This window comes from Lemur catta, chromosome 4 (genome assembly GCF_020740605.2).
Source record: "Lemur catta isolate mLemCat1 chromosome 4, mLemCat1.pri, whole genome shotgun sequence".
Classification (NCBI taxonomy): Eukaryota; Metazoa; Chordata; class Mammalia; order Primates; family Lemuridae; genus Lemur; species Lemur catta.
In genome coordinates, this window is record NC_059131.1 from 104,860,855 (window position 1) to 104,883,141 (window position 22,287).

Below are 22,287 nucleotides of genomic sequence, written 5' to 3' on the forward strand. Positions count from 1 at the left end.
AAGATATACTTTATATTAAAAGACACAGATAGGTTGAAACAAAAAGGATGGAAAAAGACATACAGCTGTATACAGCAACTAAAAAGAGCTGTAATGATTGGCCTAATGGAGGACAAAATATACTCTAAGAAAAAAATTTACTACTAGAGACAACAAAGCATTTTATAATGCTTAAAGGGTCAGTCCAGCAGGGAGATATAACAATTATAGGACTGTATGTCCCTAAAAACAGAGACTCAAAATACATGAAGCAAAAACTAATAGAATTAAAAGAAGTAACAGACAGTTCAGCAAAGGTAGTTGGAGACTTCAGCACCAGACTTTCAGTGATGAATAAAACAAAAAGATCAACAAGGAACTTGAATATACAAATACTAACTCAAGGTGGATAAAAGACCCAAATGTAGCAGAAAAAGGTATAAGACTCTTAGAAAGAAACAAAGGTATAAATCTTTGTGACCTTGGATTAGGCAAAAATGTTTCTTAGGCATGACACCTAAAGCACAAGAAACCCACAAAAAAATAGATACATCAGGCATCATGAAATTAAAAACTTTTGTGCATCAAAGGACACTTTCAAAAAGGTTTAAAGACAACCTACAGAATAGAAGTATATTATAGTTTCAAATTATGTACTTGTTAAGGTTCTAGATCTGGAACATATAAAGAACTCTTAAAACTCAATAATAAAAAGACAAATAATTCAGTGGGAAAAATGGGCCAAGGATTTGAATAGCTATTTTTACACAGAAGATATATAAAGATCACAAAGCACATGAAAAGATTCTTAAAATTATTAGTCATTAGGGAAAAGCAATCAAAACCACAATGAGACCCCACTTCACACCCACTAAGATAACTATAATCAAAAAGTTTAACAATAACAAGCATTGGCAAGGATGTGGAGAAATTGGAAAACTTACACATTGCTGGTACAAATGTGAAATGGTAGAGCTATTGGGGAGAATATTTTGAAAGTTCCTCAACAAGTCAAAAACAAATTTACCATGTGACCCAATCATTCCACTTCTAGATACAGATACAAGACTTGAAAACATATGTTCGTGTAAAAACGTGAACACAAATGTTAGTAAGAGCATCATTCATAATAGCTAAAAAGTGGAAACAACCTAAATATCCATTAACTGATGAATGTCATACCACATGAAAGAGAATGAAGTGCTGCTACAACATGAATGGAACTTTGAAAGCATTATGCCAACTGAAAGAAGCTGGACATAACAGGGCACATATTGTGTGATTCTGCTTTGATAAAAGGTCCACAATAGGCAAATCACAGAGACAGAAAGTAGAACAGTGCTTGACAGGGGCTGGGTGGCAGAGGACAGTGGAGAGGGTGGGTCATGACTGATCTAGGGATACAGGGCTTCTTTTGGGGTTATAACAATGTTCTGGAATTACATAGCAGTGATGATTACACAAGCTTTGAAATATGCTAAAAACACATTGAATTGTACACTTTAAAATAGTGAAGTTTATTACATGTCAATCGTATCTAAGTAAAATAAAAGAAAAGAAGAAATCCTTTCTTAGAAAGTAGCATTTGGACAGAAAGTTGAAGAAAGAAAGGAAGCAATCTACCAGATATCTAGGAAAATTGAATTCCAAACAATATTAAACAGCAAAGTTTATTCCAGAGTTCAATACTTAATACTCCCGTTCTGACTATTAAGTCTTGGTTACTGTCATGGCACAGTATAATATAGTCATGCTTTGGGAGGTAGTAAGGAGAGTAAATAAAAGGTTAAAGGGCTTGGGCGGGCACGGTGGCTCTCGCCTGTAATCCTAGCACTCTGGGAGGCCGAGGCAGGAGGATCGCCTAAGCTCAGGAGTTTGAGACCAGGCTGAGCAAGAGCGAGACCCCGTCTCTACTAAAACAATAGAAAGAAATTAGCTGGACAACTAAAAATATATATAGAAAACTTAGCCGGGCATGGTGGCACACGCCTGTACTCCCAGAAAAACAGGAGGCTGAGGCAGGAGGATCACTTGAACCCAGGAGTTTGAGGTTGCTGTGAGCTAGGCTGACACCACGGCACTCTAGCCTGGGCAACAGAGGGAGACTCTGTCTCAAAAAAATAAAAAATAAAAAAAGAGGCTTAAGAAAGGGAGATTTAATTTTTGAATAATAAAAAAAGGAAAGTGGGAATTTGAGAAAATGTGAGAACAATTAGAATAAACTAAAAAGAGCTTCAAATAGAGGGGAAAAAGATGAGAAGCAATGATGCAGTAGTGAAGAAATTAAGCACTAAAATCAGAGAGATGAGGGTAGTATCCCACCCCCCTCGGCATCAGCTGGCCATTTCTCTGGGAATATCTAACTCCGTGTTCTACAGAACATGGGAAACTGAGGAATGATAATGTGAAAATAATATGGGAATAACATGGAAATAATAACGTCTACCTTACTGGCTTGCTTTGAGAAATGAATAAGATGAACTATGTAACACAGTGAATTTGACATTTGGTAGATTCTCAATTTATAATAATTATTCACAATAATCACCACAATAGACACTACACAAATCCTGAGGGGTCTTAAGTTTTGAAAAGTACATCTATCTGTTTAACTAGGTATTTTAAATATGGATGAGGTACATGGAACATGTACAGGAAGACTCTATATTTTAATTATTTAAATACTAATTTAATTGTAGACATTTTAATTTTAATTTAACAGCATAGAAGACTAATGAAAAGAGCTGCTGCCTATATTTTTAATGTGTCAATTGGTTAGAAACTGACCTTTGTTAGAGAGATAAAAATGTATTTAGAGACTAAATAAGAATGCTTTCCACATGAACTCAATATTTTTAGGAAACAAGCATGTTATTCTTAAAACTATTTTGAGAATAACACTATGGTGAAAAACACTACCCAAAAAATCACTTTGCTAATTAAAGCACATGAAACTAAACAACTGTTTTTAGAAATTGATTTTGCTGGTTCACATGATAAAGAAAAGTACTTTTCATGTTTCTTTCAAGTAAGATAAAGTTAGTGAAAAATCTGGCTAAGGGAGGATAACCAGAAGTTGACACATTTGAAAATTTTTGCTGGCATATGTCAGAATCTTAAAAAAAAAAAACAATGCTAAGGAGGCTGGAATCTTCTGGGATTTAAAGAAAAACATGAAACTGTTTATTTATGGAGTATAAGAACACTGGATTTGGGGTCAGAAAACAGGGGCTTTGTCTCTGCCTTTGAACAATCTCTAGCCAAAAGATCTTGACAAGTTAATTCCTGTTTCTCTTTTTCTACTTTTCTAAAATGAGAGCATTTTATTTAATGGGATATGTGATCCCTCTTGAATCTAATTTTGTATGGTTCTGTGCAATATTTCCTCTTATAAAACAATGACAAAAACATGCCACAGCTCAATGCAGACTTTTCCTCTTTAAGTAATATTAGAAAGTAGCTGTGAATTCGAGTTTGAGTCAACTTTGCCTTACTGAATTACTTGGCATTTATATAGTGCTCCCTTTAGCTTCATTTTCTTCCTGGCTGTTGTGGTTCCTTCTGCTATTAAGAAAGGCAACTAGAACTCCTACTATAAGTCTCTCATCATACCTAAAGCCAGAGGGATATTCAAAACATATAGCAACAAGCATAGCACAGGCATGAAACAATTAACAAACACTGGTCATACAGACATATATCAGCCCTGCCTAAAGAGGCAGAACCTCACTGATTTAGGTGAACCTCATACATATTTGTGTTCTTTGATGTATGTTGATGTACTTAACATATAGCAACCTAAATAAACATAGACTCTCTAAAAGAAAATGCTATTTATTTGGGAATAGAGTACTGCAAGGGGAATGCATATGCCTAGTAAACTATGTGCATACTCAAAAAGGTTAAGGAAAACAAAGGTTTTTAAGGGAAAAATGAGAGAGGATTACATATTTTTTTGAGATAATTTTCCTTGGCTGCAAGGATTGATAACAAGGGTAGCACCAGTCCAAGGCTGGACAAGCAATTGCTGGGCAGATGTTCTCACAAAAGAATTTTTCTGTGTAAGGTTGCAATGGCCTTTGTGTAAGGTTGTGGTATTTACAGAGTTTTTTGTGGTAGTGTTGATATCAGGCATACAAGTATAAGAACCTCCTTTTCTAGCCTTCCGTGGCTCTATTTGTCAAGTTGTTGTTTGCAGGGGTTTGTTTGTTTGTTTTAACACAAGTGACTCCATTTTGATCCTGACAACTTTCACACACACATTTGATAAAGTGAAATGGTATTATTAAATTCAAAACACTTATTTTGTAACTTCAATTATCTTTAGCTATGTTTAGCATGCTTAAAAAGATAAATGAAGGAATAATACTAAAACAGCAAAAAGTTATTAATATTTACTAAAAAAGGTGAGAGAAAAACAAAAAAGAGTTAAGTATGAAAAAATAGAAAATTTTAATACTTGTTAGATAGGATAAACTCTAAACTGGACACCAAGTGTGAACCAGTGAATGGGAAAGTGTTGGTAAGAATTTTACCCACGATCCATAAAAAAAATGAATAAATTTAAAATGAGAGGAGTTAGAAATTATGAAGGATAAGCAAGAAGTTCTAACATAAATATAATAGCAAATTCAGAAGAGAATGGAGGGAGCAGAAAAATATGCAATATTTAAAAAGATAAAAACTAAGAAATTTTCATAAAGACATAAATTCTGAAATCAAAAGTAAAATATAAATATAGAACAGAAAAAATTAAAATAAAGGAAAAATTAAATATACACCTAGATCTATCTTACTAAAACTATAGAACATCAAGAAAATGGGGGTGGGAGTGGGGATGGGGGAGAGGGATAATCTTAAAAGATGCTGGAGGGAAAAAAGACATTAACCACAAAGAAATGACAATTCGATTTACAACAGGACTTTTTGTCAGCAAGCATAGATGCCTGAAGGCAAAGGAGAAGTATCTTCAATGTGCTGAGAAAAAATAACTTGAATTTTATATCCACCTAATACTATTCCATAGCAAGAGCAAAACAAGGACATATTCAGACATGCAGAGAGAATCTACCTGCCAAGCCCCTTTATTAAAGGAAATAATGAAGGTTAAAATCTATCAAGAAGAAGATGACCCAGAGTGAGGAACAAAATCAAACCAAGGAACACTTGAAGTCAGTAAAATAGGCCAGTAAATTTAATTTTAAAACTCCTGCTTTTTGTGTTCAAATGAGAAAAACTAAAATTCTAGAAAATAACAACATGGAGCCAGTGTTGGGTGAGCAGTTAAAGTGTGCTAGGTCATTGACTTTTTGGTAAGCGTACAAAAATGAAAAATTAGGATTTAGTATGCATTTTTTAAACATAAGGGTAATCATCAAAAGAAGAAAAATGTCATCTACACATTACAAACCATAGGAGGGAAGAAAAAAAATATTGTACTATTTACCATCCAACAGAAAACAAAGGAGAAAAAGAAGTAAAGAGATAGACTGGTAAACAGAAAATTTAAAACAAGGTGATAGGAAAAAGTCTTAATAGAAACATCTTTCCCTTTAAGTCAATATCTGGTCCTTAAAATCAGGTATTTTACATAAAACATTGATCATGAGCCTACCTTTGTTTTAAGGGGGCAAGTGTGAAATAGTGCAGTTCAACCAAAAACTTCTCCACCAATTTATAATTTTTCTAAAATGAAACTAAGACACAGTAAAATTTCTATATGCAAAAGTAACGATTTATAGTGATTAGATACAAGACGCTGAAAACACTGTTTCCTGTTGTCAGCAACAGTAGCTCTATGTCCAGGGGCCTCGTCTCCCCGGAGCCAGCCACGTCCCAGTCACACTCCCCCTTTGTTGACGCTGGTGCATTTATCAAAACACCCACAAGTGGAATGTAACACATGACTTTCCTCATCTATCAATTTGTTGAAAATTTTTGTATTGAATTGGAGGTAAATATAAATTTTTCATATGTAAACATCAGCCAGAAAGCATGGTACTGAGTTCTAAGAAGACTAAAGCATATTGTTCTGGAAAAACATGAATGGGAAAGATGCTCTGTGGGTATAATTAAAATAAATTATAATAATTAAGCATATCAATTGAAAAGCAGAGATTATCAGATTAGATAAATAAAACAAAATCTGGTTACATGCTGTAGGAAAAAAGATACACCTAAAACAATCACACAGATGGCTGAAAATAACAGGATAGAAAAAACAGACCTGATAGGATTCAGTTCTGCTGCGAGTGAGGGAAGCCAATGTGACAGCACTTAGCCAAGATGGAAGTTTAGTTCTTTCTCCTACAGATGGAGTCAGGGTTCCAGGACCTACAGCTGACGGGGCAGCTCTAATCCGTGGACTCTCCTTCCTCTTTCATAACTCCACCATCCCGAGAGGCTGGGCCTTGCTCTCACGGTCCAACATGGGGAACAGGATTCTAGGTGACAGGATTAAGGAAGGGATGAAGAAGAGAGAACAGGAATGGGCTGGCCATCTTAAGGCAGTGCTCTTCATGCTTTTCACATATTATTTCGTTTAATCCTTAAACAGCCCTACAAGGAGAACAATGCTGCTAGCATCACGGTACAACAGAGGCAACTGAGGCACAGTGGGCGAAGGGAGTCACCTACATGGCTAGGAAGTGGTACAGACAGAAACTGAACCTAGGGTGTCTGACTGCAGAGCCTGTGGTCTTAAACAGTATGCAACACTGACAAATAGCTGAGCTTCTCCAGGCCTGTATTCCCTCACCTGTAAAAGCAAAAAGATCATTGGGAGAAGGGGCCACAAATTCATTTCAAGTGGGCCAAATAAGTTTTGCAAATGAGTTTTGTTTTTTATTACAACAATGGTGAGAATGTACCCTATCAGCTCCTCTTATTTTATCTTTTGTCATTGTTACCCTTGTGGCACCAGAGACATTTGAGGTGGGAACCCTAGATAAGAGGCTTCTCTTCTAGTGCTACAATTTTGTCATCAAAGGAGGAAAGAGTTTTCTGAGAGAAGCTTGCCAAAACTACCCATAGGGTGCACACGATTCAGGAATACATCTTTATTTCTGAATGAAGAAACTTCATTAAAATGAAACAGACTAAACAAGGTATGAGCAGCTTGGGCATCCTTAATTAAATGCTATGCATGCTAAATATGTATGGCAAACTCCAAACTCCAGAGATAAATACAACATGGTCCTCATCTTAGTTTCCAATCTATACTCATTAAAATATGGGGGACCCCAGGGATAAAACTGGTTAGTAAATAGTCTACCTAGTTTTAAATCTGCTCTTACTTCATTACCTTGATTTTTCTGTTTTATCTACCAGGTCATTGCTTATGTGCTCCTTGTTTTGACGCTGGCTGTTTGTTTTCTTTCCTAATTTCTACTGCACTCCCTTTCAGGAGCTGTTGAGTGCAGGCAAAGAGAAAGAAGATGGTTGAGTTTATCTATGTTGCAGTTTAGCTATCAAGTGTGACAAGAGGACAAAGGAGCAAGGGAGTATTGCAAGATCATCTTTATAGGGATAAACATTCAATCTTCATCGGCAAAGGGGAAAGTAATGTTTAAAAAAAGCTGACAGACAGGAATGAGTTGAGGAACACAGACTCTGAGGAGTACGTTAGATGGCACTTCTGCAAAGTATTCAAACCTTGTTTTCTGTGTCTTGGGAATTAGGGTATGGATGAGAGTATTGGAGGGTAATCTCCCACAAGGAGAAATTGCTTGAATTGATGCTACATTGCTTTTAGTAGAAATGTTGCAGTTGATTAATCCATGAATCAATAAAATGCTAAGAAGAATGAAAAGTATATTGGAAATAAATCAATTAGCAGACTTTAAATAGTCTAAAAATTGAATCATGATGAGGTGGCAGGTTTTCACTTCTCATTAAGTCTTTTCACAATAATAAATGGAAACAAGCCTCTGTGCTTTTGGAGACAAGGATGTGCTGCTGGAATTCAATGCTTCATCAAGACATGGGGCATTCACAGAGCAGCTGAAAAGAAAATGAAAGAAAAAGTGTTTTCTCTCCTTTAATCTGCCCCAAATGGAGTCATGCAGTGACGGATGGCTCAGTTTAGTCAGTGTGCTCTGAACAGCAGACGGCAGGTGGGTTTCCATGGATATTTATTTGCACACTGAGAAAACTTTGTTCTATTACTTGACTTAGAGAACACGTCATCATGTTTATTTCTTATAAGGTAATGTGACTTCTGAGTTGTGTCATATGATATGAAAGAGGAAAATAAATATAGAAGGAAGTGGAACAGATTCTAAAACTTTTCAGGATGAAGATTTCTAAGTATAAGGTGCATGAGTATCTAAATAATAGTTTAAAATATCAATGACTGCATCCCACATACCTTCAGTCTCTTCCTAGGGCACTTCCACGGACCACCAGGCCCTTCCTCATTCAAACTGCATTAGCATATCCATTGCCACAGGACAGATTATAACAGCCGAATCAGGTCCCAGGGAAGTCATCTCCATGACGCCTGAATTTCTAAAGTCTCTTGAAATTTAAAGCATAGGCACTAGCTTTAAAGAAAAGATGTTTTGATAATCAAATTGAAGGCCCTAAAGGATTCCAGACATAAAGTTTATGCCATAAAAAAATAGATGTGGGAGAATGGACGAAGACCAGGATAACCCTGCCCCCTGAACAGGATTCTGTAAATGAGCAGAGGGGCAGCAGCTGCCAAGGAAAGAAAGAGAGGATGCAGAGACCACCCTTGAGTGCACCCGGTGAGGACCCTGAATCTCACCCCCTCGCCTGAGGTTCAGAAGCAGCTGAGGAGTTTCTCAAAAGTACATGTAAATTGCATGTCTGTAATTCGAATTATATGCTATATACACTAGGAGAGCTGGATTTTTCAAACCCTTCATACAGGTTGAAAGAAGTTCTGAGTATGTGTCTGGCCAAAAACGGTAAGGGCGTGACCCTGAGAGCTGAGAGCCAGGAGGGCCTGGTGGGTGGGACGGTGAAGGCGCTGAAGTCATCTGGAATACGGGACCGGCAGGTAGAGAGTGGAGGATGAAGAGGGTGTCTTCATCCGGCATAGATGCATGTGGACCAGGTGTTCCCTACCTCCCCAGCGCCACAGTCTCATTCTCCTACCTTGGCACTAGGCCAGGACCTCAGGAATTTAGGAAAAATATTGACATTGTGGAGAGTAAAGCTAATAATTAACTAGGAAAACCAGGAATTGACCATCAGTACTCGGACTGTCAATACCTGCATGTCATCAGGAGGAATGGGGGGACGTGAGAAAAAAGTTAAAATCTTCCTTAGCAAAAAAATAAAGTTAGATTTTTTTTGTTTTCTGTCCTGGAGTTTGTGTTTGAAAAGTTAACAGCATCTTTGAGTACCCATAAAAATCCAGATCAATAGCACAGACACATGATGGGGTGAATATTCATTTTACAAAAACATTCTTCACTCTACGAAATAATGTACCAGAGAATGCTTTTAAAAATCCAGTATTTTTAGTGCATAGAATATACAATTGGATTACAGAAATGTAGTTTATATAAACTTTCAAGGAAATCATCAAATGTCTAAAGGAAGGCCATTTGAGACCTGACATTCCTTTGGAATATTAACAAAACTCAAACGTCCATATTCCTGTAGAGCTCATGGAGCTGTTAGGATCCAATAAGAAAGGAACAGCTGAAGTTAGCGTGAGTGAGCAAAGAAACAGGCCCACACATACAGGAGGGAGGGAATAATCCACTGAGATGTGACGGCAAGGTCTCAGCTCTCAGTTGGTGGCCTGTGGAAAGAAATTCGGTTGCAAATGGGGAGTGACTAGTTTTTCAGGGAACACATGAGACCCACGTGTGCAGGGCACATACACGTAACCTGGCACTAGGACAAACAGAAAAGCAAAGAAATTCTGGGGGGAGTGGAGGAGGGTTGACTAGGAATCCCTGTAGGCTGGTGGGCGAGTCAGCTCCCCTCGGGTCCTTATTTGTGGAACTTTCTCTCTCCTACCCACAGCTGAACGCAGGAGTCAGAAAACCCTTCAGCTTGATTACTCTGCAAACGCAGAGGACAAAGTATGGTCTGGAGGGAGCCCTGTGATGTTTGTTACTGTCCTTCAACTCCACCAGTCAGCCCCATTGTTTTCTATTGTACTCCTATAACCTGCTCGGGGCTTCATCTATGAACCTGGGTTCTCTTTTCCGCGGCGTACAAGATGACAATCATCCCATTCCTTAATGCCACAAACCAGGTCAGAGCAGAGTACCTGGGTGGATGGCGTATGAAATGAAAAGAGGTTTCCTTTGCTCTTGCTTCTGGGCACGTAGGCTTGCAGCGCTCACTCAGGACAGCCAGGAGCCCCAGCAAGTGCAGGGCAATGACACGAGCGCATTTGAGACTCTTACCCGTATGATGAAACATGCATTTCTGTATACAGCACACAGAGGATTCTTGTTATTCATGGTAACGGTGCTCTATGAAGTCACCATGAACACTGGATTAGTGAATACTAAACGATTGCTTCCAGGGGAAATAAGGGTTAGGTTCCCATCAGCCTCTGCCATGTCATTTTCATCAACCAGTCAATACAGAACCTTGTTTTGTGTGTGTTTCTGTTTAAAAATGCCTTATTTAGTATATATTGTTGACTCATTAACATTAAACTAAAGGCCAACAGAGCTATAACTCATGCCTGAGTCAAGCTTATCTAACATAAGTATTAACATTTTCTCTGTAAAGCACATCACAGATTCCTTCAACATCGGAACACTAGACAGTACTGTGCTTGGGGGTCATTTAAAACAGCAAAGAAGGAGCTGTGACTTTGGATGTGGTGACTCTCCTCAGCAGATGACAATTTCCAAAGAGGGACCCAGCGGTATGCAGTCACATCAACACCCTCAGCAGCTGGGAGTCATGCAGAGCAGGGGCGCAGTGCAGCCCAGCACCCACTCCACTGTGCCAAGGACAAGAGGCATTTCTAGCAATTTGGAAACACTCTCAAGGATGTTTAACAAAAGGATGCAACTTCTAATGGTGGCAGATTAATGACCCCCAAACATACCATGTCCTAATCCCCAGAATCTATGAATATGTTACCTTATGTGGACAAAGGCATCTACAGGTGTGATTAAGGTTAAGCACTTTGAGATGAGGTGACCACCCTGCATTAGAGAGGTAGGGCCAATGTAATCACATGAATCCTTAAAGCAGAGAACCTTTCCAGGCTTCAAAGAACCAGAGATATTTCAGTGTGAGGACTCAACTAGCTGCTGCCCACTTGAGTGCAACTCTGTTACCTGCCCAGGAACACGTCAGCTACTCTGTGCTGTGCAGGAGGTAAAAGAGGGAACAAGAAAGACACAGTCCTCACCTCCGCAGAACATATAGACTAGTGATGAGTATAAACAAGACTTCGTTTTGATACAGTGCACATATTCCTTGATAGGAAAAACAGGCTTCTCCATGAGCACTGTGGAGGCGCATTGAACCCGGTTTCAAATGGTCAGGGAAGACTTCTCTGAGGAAATGGCACTGAAACTGAGACTTGAAGAATACATAGAAATTAGTTAGATGAAAGGGGAAGTGGCAAAGAATGTTCTAGGCAGATGGAACATGGACAAGTGCAGAGGCAACAGTAATAATCCCTGATAATTATTCATAATATATAAGGCTCTGTGCTAAGTGTTTCACATACACAGACTTGTTTCATTCTCACAACAGCCCAGTGGGATATGCACTATTATTGATTCCAGTTTCCAGATTGGAAAACTGAGGAACAGTGAGTTTATGTGCCTTCCCCAAGGTGACACAGCTGTTAAGTAGTTAAATATAGAGTTGAACCCAAGCAGTCTGGCTCTAGAATCCCCATGCCTCACCACTGTTCTTCAGGCCTCTTGCTGCGTCCCAGGCAAGAGGGCCAATGGCTTATCCCAGGAACGGAAACAAGTCACAGGTGCTAGGAACTGACAAGGGTGGGGGCAGGAAGCTGGATTCAGCAATAGTAGGAAATAGAGCAGAAGTGAGTACTTACAGCCAGATCATAATTTTATCTGTCCAGTACTCAAGATTTCATCAATCCTTAATGAGGATTTGGAATCCGTGGGATATAGTGAGAAGGGCAGAGGCTTTGGTGTAAGACATTTCAGTTCTAATCTGCCCACTTCTGTGATGAAGCTGAGCAATTTAACTCAAGTAAGTTCTTTAAACTCCCTGTACATCTCCCCCCATGCTCCCATCTGTGCCTTGGAGAATATAACAGCTACAGCAAAGAGTTGCTGTGAGGACTGCATGGTGTAAAGTGCCGAAGCGTCTGGAATGCATTGAGTAGGCACTCAAATGTCCAGTTTCTCAAATGCTCTCTTTCCCTTATTGGAAGGGGCAGAGCAGGCTGTTTAAACAACTCTACACAATTCAACCAACACAGAAAAAGATCTTGAACTAGAGTGAATATTGACCCTCAAATTTAAAAAATGCACTTGATTTGGGGTTCAAACCTCAAATGTTGTTGAACCAAAAATTAAACACCAGAAAACAGTGTGATACAGAAAAAAGCCACTGGATTAGGAATCAGGAAATGTGAGTTCTAGTGTCAGCACTACCACAAGTAACTGTGAGGATTTCTTCATCCAAGACTAGAGCAGGTTGAACTTGATGGCATCTGGGGACCACTCCAGTGTAGCTTTGAGCTCACACAATGCCTTGAACATCTGAGCAGAAACAGAACTGAAAAATCAAATTGATCTCTGAATTAAGCCAAGATTCTCAGGTTAAACAAATAACAAAAAAAAGAGATCAAATAACCTCTTTGGAAGTTGCAGAGAAGCTATGTAGGAAAATAAGATAGGGAGAAGAGACTTTGAAGAAGATAGACATTACAGTCTCATTTGCTCTTTGTTGTTTGCTAGATGTGTCACCCAAATAAATCATTCCCTCTTTAAATTTGTTTCTTTACCTATAAAATGAAAACCTTCTTTTATAGACTTGTTTTCAAATTAAAGAGTATTTACAACTTGCATTTCACTCTTCAACCTCCGAGAGAAAAAAAAATCCATTTATCACATTCCTCCAAGAAAATACTCTGCCTTTTTGCTCCCATCACTTAGAGTCTACACTGTGCATCATCAGAACATTTATTTGAGTGTCTCCTATGTAGACACTTCCTCTACTTTGAGCTCCCTGAGGATATACACTTGTATTCACATTTATATCTCAATAGGGCCTAGAACAGTATGCTGTGCATAGTAGTTTTTAGTGAATGTTGGTTATTGAAACTAATAAACAAAAAGAAAACAAGATTGCATTTTCAGCTAGTAGAATAGTGAAGTTTTTTAAAAGATATATACTTAATGCAGGCAAGCACACATGAACTAATGCAACCTTTCTTGAAATCAATTAAGTAAATATATTTCAAGACTTTTAAAAATGTCTATACCCTCTTATTCAGTAATTTGACTCCTAAGACTCCCTCCAATGGTGATAACAGGTTATTTGCCATGTTAAAAAAAAAAGCAACACAAGAAGAAAAATTACCGTTAAGTAAATACACCAAAATATTATATTAATAGTGGCCATTTCTGAGTAAAGGGATTAAAGGTGATTTTAACTTTCCATTTTATATTTTTCTGTATTTTCTAAAATTTATTTAGTTATCAAGTAAAATTTTTGTAGCAAGATTATATAGAACTTTTACAGTTACATGAGAAATTTTTAGAGTTTAAATATATAATTTTAAATATGTTTGATGTTTGTTAATATTCCTCAAATACCTAACTTCTAAAAATTTATCTCAATGCCCAATGTAATACCCTGCATGTTGGAAGTACCCTATAAATATATATAGTCAGTCCTCAGTATCTGTGGGTTCTACATCCATGGATTCAACCAAACATAGATTGAAAATATTCAGAAAAAAAAATGGGTCAGGCACAGTGGCTCATACCTGTAATACCAGCACTTTGAAAGGCTGAGTAAGGAGAATCATTTGAGGCCAGGAGTTTGAGAGCAGCCTGGGCAACATAGCAGAAACTCCCATCTCTAAAGAAAAGTCTAAAATGAGCCAGGCATGGTGGCACCCACCTTAGACCCAGCTACTCCAGAGACTAAAACAGGAATATCACTGGAGCCCAGGAGGTTGAGGTTACAGTGAGCTATGATCAAGCCACTGCACTCTAGCCTGGGTGACAGAGCAAGACCTTGTCAAAAAAAAAAAAAAATGGATAGTTATATCTGTAATGAACATGTACAGACTTTTTTCTTATCATTATCCCTAAACAAACATAACAACTATTTACATAGCATTTACATTGTATTAGCTGAGGACCAAATAAAAGTCCTAAACCACCCCCACAGACTAATGGGCCCTCCTTTGCCTAAAAGATCCCCAAATTTTGACTTCCTGGCTGTGGCACGACAAGAGGTTGGTCACGTCACATTTGCTTCTATCCCTCTCCATACTTATCATTACTATTACAGATTTTTTCAAAGGCCAGCTTGAGAGAACAAAAGGCCAGAGGACCCCTTCATTCACTTCATGTGACCACCCACCGACATCCCCCTGTTTTTATGGTTCCAGCATGACAGCTATTTCAGGCCACAAAGAGTTTCTTCTTGACAAATGACTGCTGTCCATAGACTGGTTCTGGCCGGTCTCCTGACAATACACAGCTCATGGGCTCATGCCCTATATTCACATTTTTACATATAGGACTTAATTATAATTCAATTAAATATTAAATCTCCACCCCAAAGTGATCATGGAACATACATCACATACATGTAAACCTGCCATGCTTGTGCACGGATATCCCTTATGAATATTCATAGATCCTTCTGCAACGTGTTTAATATGTATACTTGGCCAATCTGTTCAGCATAAATTCCGGTCTTACCCTTCCCTCCCTTGAAGTGCCTGCCTGTCTCTCGGCTTCTGTCGAGGCTATGCTTCCAAGCCTGTCCAAATGGCCAGCCTGCATATCATAACCCTGTGTAAGAAATAAAATCCCCATTCTAACTTCATGGACTTTGGGATCTTTCCAGTCAACCTAGGTAATACAAGTAATCTGTAGATGATTTAAGTATATGGGAAGATGTGCATAGATTACATGCAAATACTACACCATTTTATATAAGGGACTTGAGCATCCGTGGATTTTGGTATCCATGGGGTCCTGGAACCAATGTTCCATTAGATACTGAGGGATGACTGCATATGATTTTACATGATTGTATCTACTTGGGTCTTTAATTTATCTTTTTTGATTCTCTAAATTTAGAAGTGTCACTTACATTTTTCTTCTAGTCATTTGATTTCCAGAGACATGCAAGTGTCAGCGGATTTATTTTTCTCCAAAACAGGTTAATGCTCCACTTAACTGCTGTCCAGATAGTTTTTATTAAAAAGTAGCACACTTCTCCCTGTGAGATTTCAATATCACATGCTAGAAGGAACTGAAAATTTTGCTAGGTTACAAGGATTTGTTGGAGTGTCTAATCATTGCTGTATTATTAGTGAGGTAGACACAAATTAAGTTCTTAAGTAAAAAATAAATCATTATTGTGCTCTTCTTTATTAATGGAGTACTTTTAGGTAGAAAAATTATGATGTAATTCTTTTTTTTTTTTTTTTTTGGTAGAAAGGCCAGTGTTCATTTGGCCAAATTTATTTTTACTGAGAAAAGGTTCAGCCTTCAATAGACTTAGCTACCATTGCATCTGTTTAAATAGACATGTCTTAAAAACTTTTTTGCTGTCAATTCAAGGCTTCCCTCTGGAGTTTTTTACATCGAATACCCAACTTCTTGTATTTCCATGAGATTTCCACTATATTCGTTCTCCCCTTATGCCCCAACATGATAAAGTCTTCCCCCCACAATAAAAATCTTTCCTTCCCTATTAGTCCTATGAGCTATGAATCTGTTTCTCTCATTCCCTGAAGTGTAATGTTTTGAAAAGATAGTTCACACTCAGCTAAATACATTTAAAATCCTTTACTTCCCTGCTGACTCCAACTTCTGATTTCTATTCTTGCTGAAATGTGTTCTTGAAGGTCACCAATCATCTCTTATAACCAAAGCAATGGCTCTTTTCTGCAATGTTCTCAACTTCTCTGCATTTAATGTTGCTTGCCTTTTTATCTTGTGGAAACTCATCTCTTCTCACTTAGATCCCTGAAAGGGTAAGGATGTTAATGGACAAGCAGTTGAGATTTCACCCTCGACCCCAAATTCTCTGAGAGTAGCAAGCAATACTTTGACAGTGCCAATAATTTCGTAAAAATGTTCCCACAAGTTAAACATAGGTATATGTTGTCATTGTGATGTGAAAAATGAAATGGGTGCACATGGAATTCCGTCTTCATATGCTGCTATTCCCCCACCCCACCCAACTCCTTTCCAGCAGTAACTGCTGTTAACAACCTGCTGAGTGTTCTTCCAGTCCTTTTTCTACGTAGTCATGTTAATACATCGGTATGTATACAGAAATAGTTGGACTTTTTGCAAACATAAATAATATAGACATAGTTTTTGGTAACAAATGAGCTCATGTATACATTTTTTCTTAAACCAGTTTATTGCTTCAAAACTAAAAGGAAGAGCCACTGAGGGTAAGAAGAAGAATAGCATGAAGAGCAGGGAGACACGAAGATGGGCAGATGGCTTGTCTTTACGCTTAAAATAGCTTATGAATACATAGGCATATTTCGTGTCCATGCCACACAAAGCTTCTTAAATTTAGCAGTGGAAGATTAAGTGCAGGATTTTGGATTTGGATGTCTTTTTTATAGTGTTTTCGTTGCTAATGTTAAAAATGAAACCACAGAGAGCTTAATTTGAGGGGCATCGATGAAATTCTATTTCGGTTTTTAGTAGGCACTTGAAAAAGAGAACTTATTTCTCTGTGACTTTATTTTAATAGTAAGCTTTGATTTTCAAAAGGTGTGAAGTTGAAGGTAGCTATAGACAAGGAGCAGAAAGAAGGTATCTTAATTTTAGTATTCTTCTTTTCGCATTCTGTCTATGCTGCCCAAAGTGATTGGGTTTCACGGCCCACTCAGATGCTGTAAATATCTTTCCATGTGGTAAGTCTTACCCTAGCACTTCAGTAACTTGACTTAAACAAAGTATTAAAAGCTTTGAACAAGACGGCAGCTGAATATAATGAGGTTTACTAGTTTTCTGAAAAAAAATGAAACACCTTTTGAAGTGATTTTCAGAAGAAGAAGAAAGATTTGTACTACACAGGAGAGGATTTCAGTGCTCAGGTTAAAAAAGAAACTCAGGTTGAAAAGCCTTTAGGGGGTTGGTCTGTGAACTAAACGATTAGAGATTGATATCTTGTCAAGCCCTTTGTTGAAAAAAAGAAAGGTTATAGAAGGGCAGATAATAGACTGGGCAAGGGGATTTAAAGACAAGGATAAGCAACATTCTATTATTATAGATATTTCAGTTACCAAAGAAATGGAGTTATTGTGAATTACGTTACATCAAGAGAGATTAACAGACCTTTTGGAGATGATCATTAACCTATTACCTGCAGAAATTAGAAAAGAGAGATTTAAATAAAACCTTTTATAAAAAAATATAACAGTAAAAAATATTCCAGCACTTAGGTACCATTAAAAAAGAGATAAAGAGTGAATTAATACATGTTTAATGAAGGGTTGAGGAAATTGGTATTTCCTTTTCCTAAGGTCCTGAAGACTTATGATGGCCTAAGCCTCAGACACATGCAGTGAAAAGATTACTTAAGCAAGACAGTATTGATTGATAATTTTCTCTCATTTATTACCATAAATGTGGCTAAGAAGACCTTAGTAACAGATACCCTCAAGACTGATAATTTTCATTTTAATCATTAATGTTGATCATTATGCATGCCAGGAGCATTAAAAAAATGTGGCAAACAATTAATCTGAGGTTTTTTTTTTTTTTTTTTGAGACAGAGTCTCACTCTGTTGCCCAGGCTAGAGTGCCGTGGCATCAGCCTAGCTCACAGCAACCTCAAACTCCTGGGTTCAAGCAATCTTTCTGCCTCAGCCTCCCAAGAAGCTGGGACTACAGGCATGCGCCACCATGCCCAGCTAATTTTTCTATATATATTTTTAGCTGTCCATATAATTTTCTTTCTATTTTTAGTAGAGACGGGGTCTTGCTCTTGCTCAGGCTGGTCTCGAACTCCTGAGTTCAAACAATCCACCCGCCTCGGCCTCCCAGGGTGCTAGGATTACAGGCGTGAGACACCACACCCGGCCTGATCTGAGTTTTAATGATGTGTTGCTTGTAACATTTTGCAAGGCAAATGCTTAGGGGCTATTTATTTCTTCCCCAGCAAGGCCCCACCTGCTGCCTGTTATCCTAACATGAATTGTTTTTCTCAGCAGATGAGCTTTTCATAGGTGTGGTTACCTAAAAAGGGAATGCAATACACATTCATTTTCTTTAAAATAAGATAACATTATTAAAACCAAGAAGCTCCGCATTCACTAATGACATATTACTATCAAATCTAGAGAGCATTTTGAATAACTTAAAATGCCTAAGTACATACGGCTATCTCCTGAAAGCCTTGATTCTACCCTTACGTTGTCCCATGCAAGACGCTGACGCCGTGGGTGCCGGGCTTACGCGCGTGAGCGCACACTCCTCCCGGTGACAACCACTCCTCCCGGTGACAACCACTCCTCTCGGTGACGGCGGCACGAACGCAGCCCCTCGCCACCACCAAATGAAATCAAAATGTCCCCATTTATGATCTTGACTTAATTCAGACAATTTTTTGCACCCTTCTAAAGCCAGAATCCTTCTTTCCAGAGGCGACTCTCTTCCTTCTGCTTTGTGGGGGCTGCATCCTGTCTTTTCTGTAATCTTCTCCCTTTGGCCACGAGAGTGGTCACATGATCCGGCCCCGTCCCGTCGGCTTACCCTGTCCCCCAGGCCACAGACTCACGGCGGGCCGGGGAGAGGCGCCCCGGGACTGTCTGCCCGAGCCCTGAGCGGAGGGCGACTTTCCCTGTTGCCACCGGGGCTGTTAGGCTGGTAAGATACCTCTTCAGCTAAGTAGCTCCCATACCTGCCATATTCAGTCTGTTTGAGAGCTATGCCTCTGAACCCAAACATTCCAGAATTTTCTGTTATTCTTTTGCTGGTTTGAGTTGGGTTTTTATCCCTGGCAAATGAAAAGGCCCAACAAATACATCAAAATATATTGGGTAACTGTTTAAACTCTTTGGCTCGTTTTCTATACCTGTAAAATTTAGTTAGTGGCACCCACCATGCTTATGCACCACAGAAGCAGTGACGAGACCTAATATTTTAGATGTGAAGGATATATCATCTAATAGTAGATTAATTATAAACTTTGTATACATCCCTCTAGAATAAATATTTAATTCAGAAAATAATACTAACGTAAACCAATTATTTGGTATTATATAAAAATATCTTATGCTATATTTCTCAATCTTTATTTTGTTATCATATGAATATTTCTTATCAGCAGACAAAGCTAAAACTTTATTCATACACCAATCATTAATAGCAAGGAATAATTCTTTCTTGATTTACTTGATATTTCAATCACATAATAGAGTGGTTAATAGCTCTTTCCTTAAACACCAAAATCATATTTCAGACTCCAGTTTCCTGGGACAGTATGTACCAATGCCTCTCAAACTTACCAAACACCTAAAAGCTATGTGCCTATGAAAAACTGGTTCTCCGGGCTTTTGTTTCCTTATCTAAGACAAAAATATTGAAATGTATTAGGCAATAAACATGCAAGCAGTGGGTACTTAATAAATTATTGACTGGAAAATTCTGTAGAATCCACATCTTAGTATTTTTAAGGGCCTACTATTCTAAGTGGAAAATATGGGCACTTACAGTTAGGTAACTGTGGTAGAGCTTTTAGATTTATATTTAATTTTCATTTTCACATAATAGTCAATTTGACAAATACATATATAAGATCCTGTCATTTTCAATAAAGAAGCGAGCCTAAAATTCGATGTTGTTCACAGTTGAGTGGCTAAACTTCATACTGAAAAGACAAGTTGGAATGGCGGGTGAATGATGAGACACAGTTCTGAGCAACTGGTTTCATGAACATGTACAGTGCAATGTGACTGTCAGTCAAAGTAGCTTCTTAAAGGCAGCCTGCATTAGAATGGTGTGTGGATTTCCTTTCTAACCCTTGTAGCAACCCTGCAGAAGAGAAATCGTATCATTTTAATATAAAATAGACATCCTAGTTCAGAAGTTGTAAGATGTAAGTGATCTTTTGAGCCAGAAGACATTGAAGTATGCAGAGAGACATTATTTCACCAAGAAATGAACTAAATTCAACAGATTTCAACCATGAAATTGTATTTCTTCTTAGCACAAAAGATTTTGACATTCTCCATTTAAAAGACTTAGACAGTGAGAGTAATTTAGTGATCTCTGACAATGATCAAGTGTTCAGTTGAATTGTTGATGGATCAATTTGACACAGCCTTAAGGATACGCCTGAAAAAGTGAAATAATGAGATCACCATTTTCCAGGGTGTTTTATTGTTGTGTTCCCTGATCGACTAAGTCTATTTTGGCTTTTAGTTACTAATCAATGTCCCATTAATGCCTGCTACAAGTCAAAAAGACAATAGAGCTTCATAAAAGTCATTTTGGTTAATTTTCCCCCTCACATAGGTAAATGTGACCAAATTTATTTCCATTTAGTGAAACCTGAGGTGGTTTAGAATTTTTAAAGTTTATGAGCTGGTTTTTTATGAACCTGAGCGAGAACTTTAAGCTAATGGTAACGTTTCCATGAAGTGTACCTCTAAACAAAAGAAAAATCTGACGGTTGATTTAAGAGCAGTACACCGTGCTAAGTTTAACACCAGTTCAAAGTTATATGCATGTTGAAGGATAAAGACAGGCAGTCTGGAAAGCTTCCCCACATGGTGACATGGTATAGGTGAGCAATTGTCCTTTCAGCTTTCAGGAAGCCTTTAATGACCACAGAAATCATTTTATTCACTGGTGGTTTTTGAGACTGAGGGAAAATATGCAGTTTTCAAAATGTAAGTAGCAATCCAGGAAAAGATTATTACTTGTTACATAGCACAAGTACTTGTGACATTTTCAAGAATCCTCTTATTTCTGCTATATGTTGCCTTTTTCTTAATCACAATTTTGAAAGTGGACTATTGAGTTGAAAGGGAAGAAATGCCAAAGGAATGAATTAATGAGCTTAGATCTATGTGGAAACCTCCTTTACATATCTCAGCCCCTGGCAGCATATAGAATGCATAGATTAATTACTTGATTTAAAGTAAATATATTGTTATTTAAGTACAGGATAAATGAACACTACACTAATTCTCAAACCATAAAATTACAGCCTTTTAAAATATTAAAAGCAGGCTTTATGTCTGATAAAAGCATTTTTATGTTCTTTTTTTCCATCTTTTTGCTGTGGCATTTTATTGCCTGAAGATTTGAAGTACATTTCTGAAGCATTTGGAAATTTCTTACTTGAGATAATCCCATTTGGATTTTTGCCACTTTATCATTAAATTGGCTGGGAAGTAAACATAAGGCAGATAATATGTGAGGTGTTTAGCATAGCACCTGGCATACAGCCCTCATTGAGCATTTGCAAAATTACGTATGGTATGCTATATACTTTCTTCACTCACTATTACAAAAATTAGAGATGTTTTATGTGCAATAAAATGCCTTTAATTGCCAGTTTAGAAAAATAGGTCTTCAGGCCAAACTTCAGCATAGTTGCTAAATATTTAGATTATTTTAAAACACTGATGAAGAAGCTCAATCTTTTCCCCTTTTAGCAGATGTGAGTAATTTTCAAGACAGCTCTAGTGGTAAGAACTGGAGGCTCACTCTTTCAACGTACATGTGCTGAAGTGTTCTGTTTCCCAGCTTTATAATTAGAGATTATTTCACACTGATTTTCAGCACAGATAAAATTTAGCTCACTTAAGATTTGACAGCCATCATCCTTTATTTTCATTAAACATGCTCAGAGCGGGTGGTTATAGAAATAAGATAAGAATTAGCATCTGAAAGTTTAAAGATGATTGCAAAATCTCTTCCTTAGAAAATTATGGGTTTCCCTTGGCTTGGCTTTCTGAAAATAAATCAGCATTGCTCCAAGTGACAGCCTTTGGCACCTGATGTCTCAGATTTCTCAGGGTTTATCTAAGTCCATAAAAGAGAAGTCTGATTTCAGTTGTTCCAAAACGTAAGGCATGTCTCGCTCTTGGGATGGGAGGACGATTGGCTAAGTGTGCCTCCAAAGCCCACATGTGCCCAC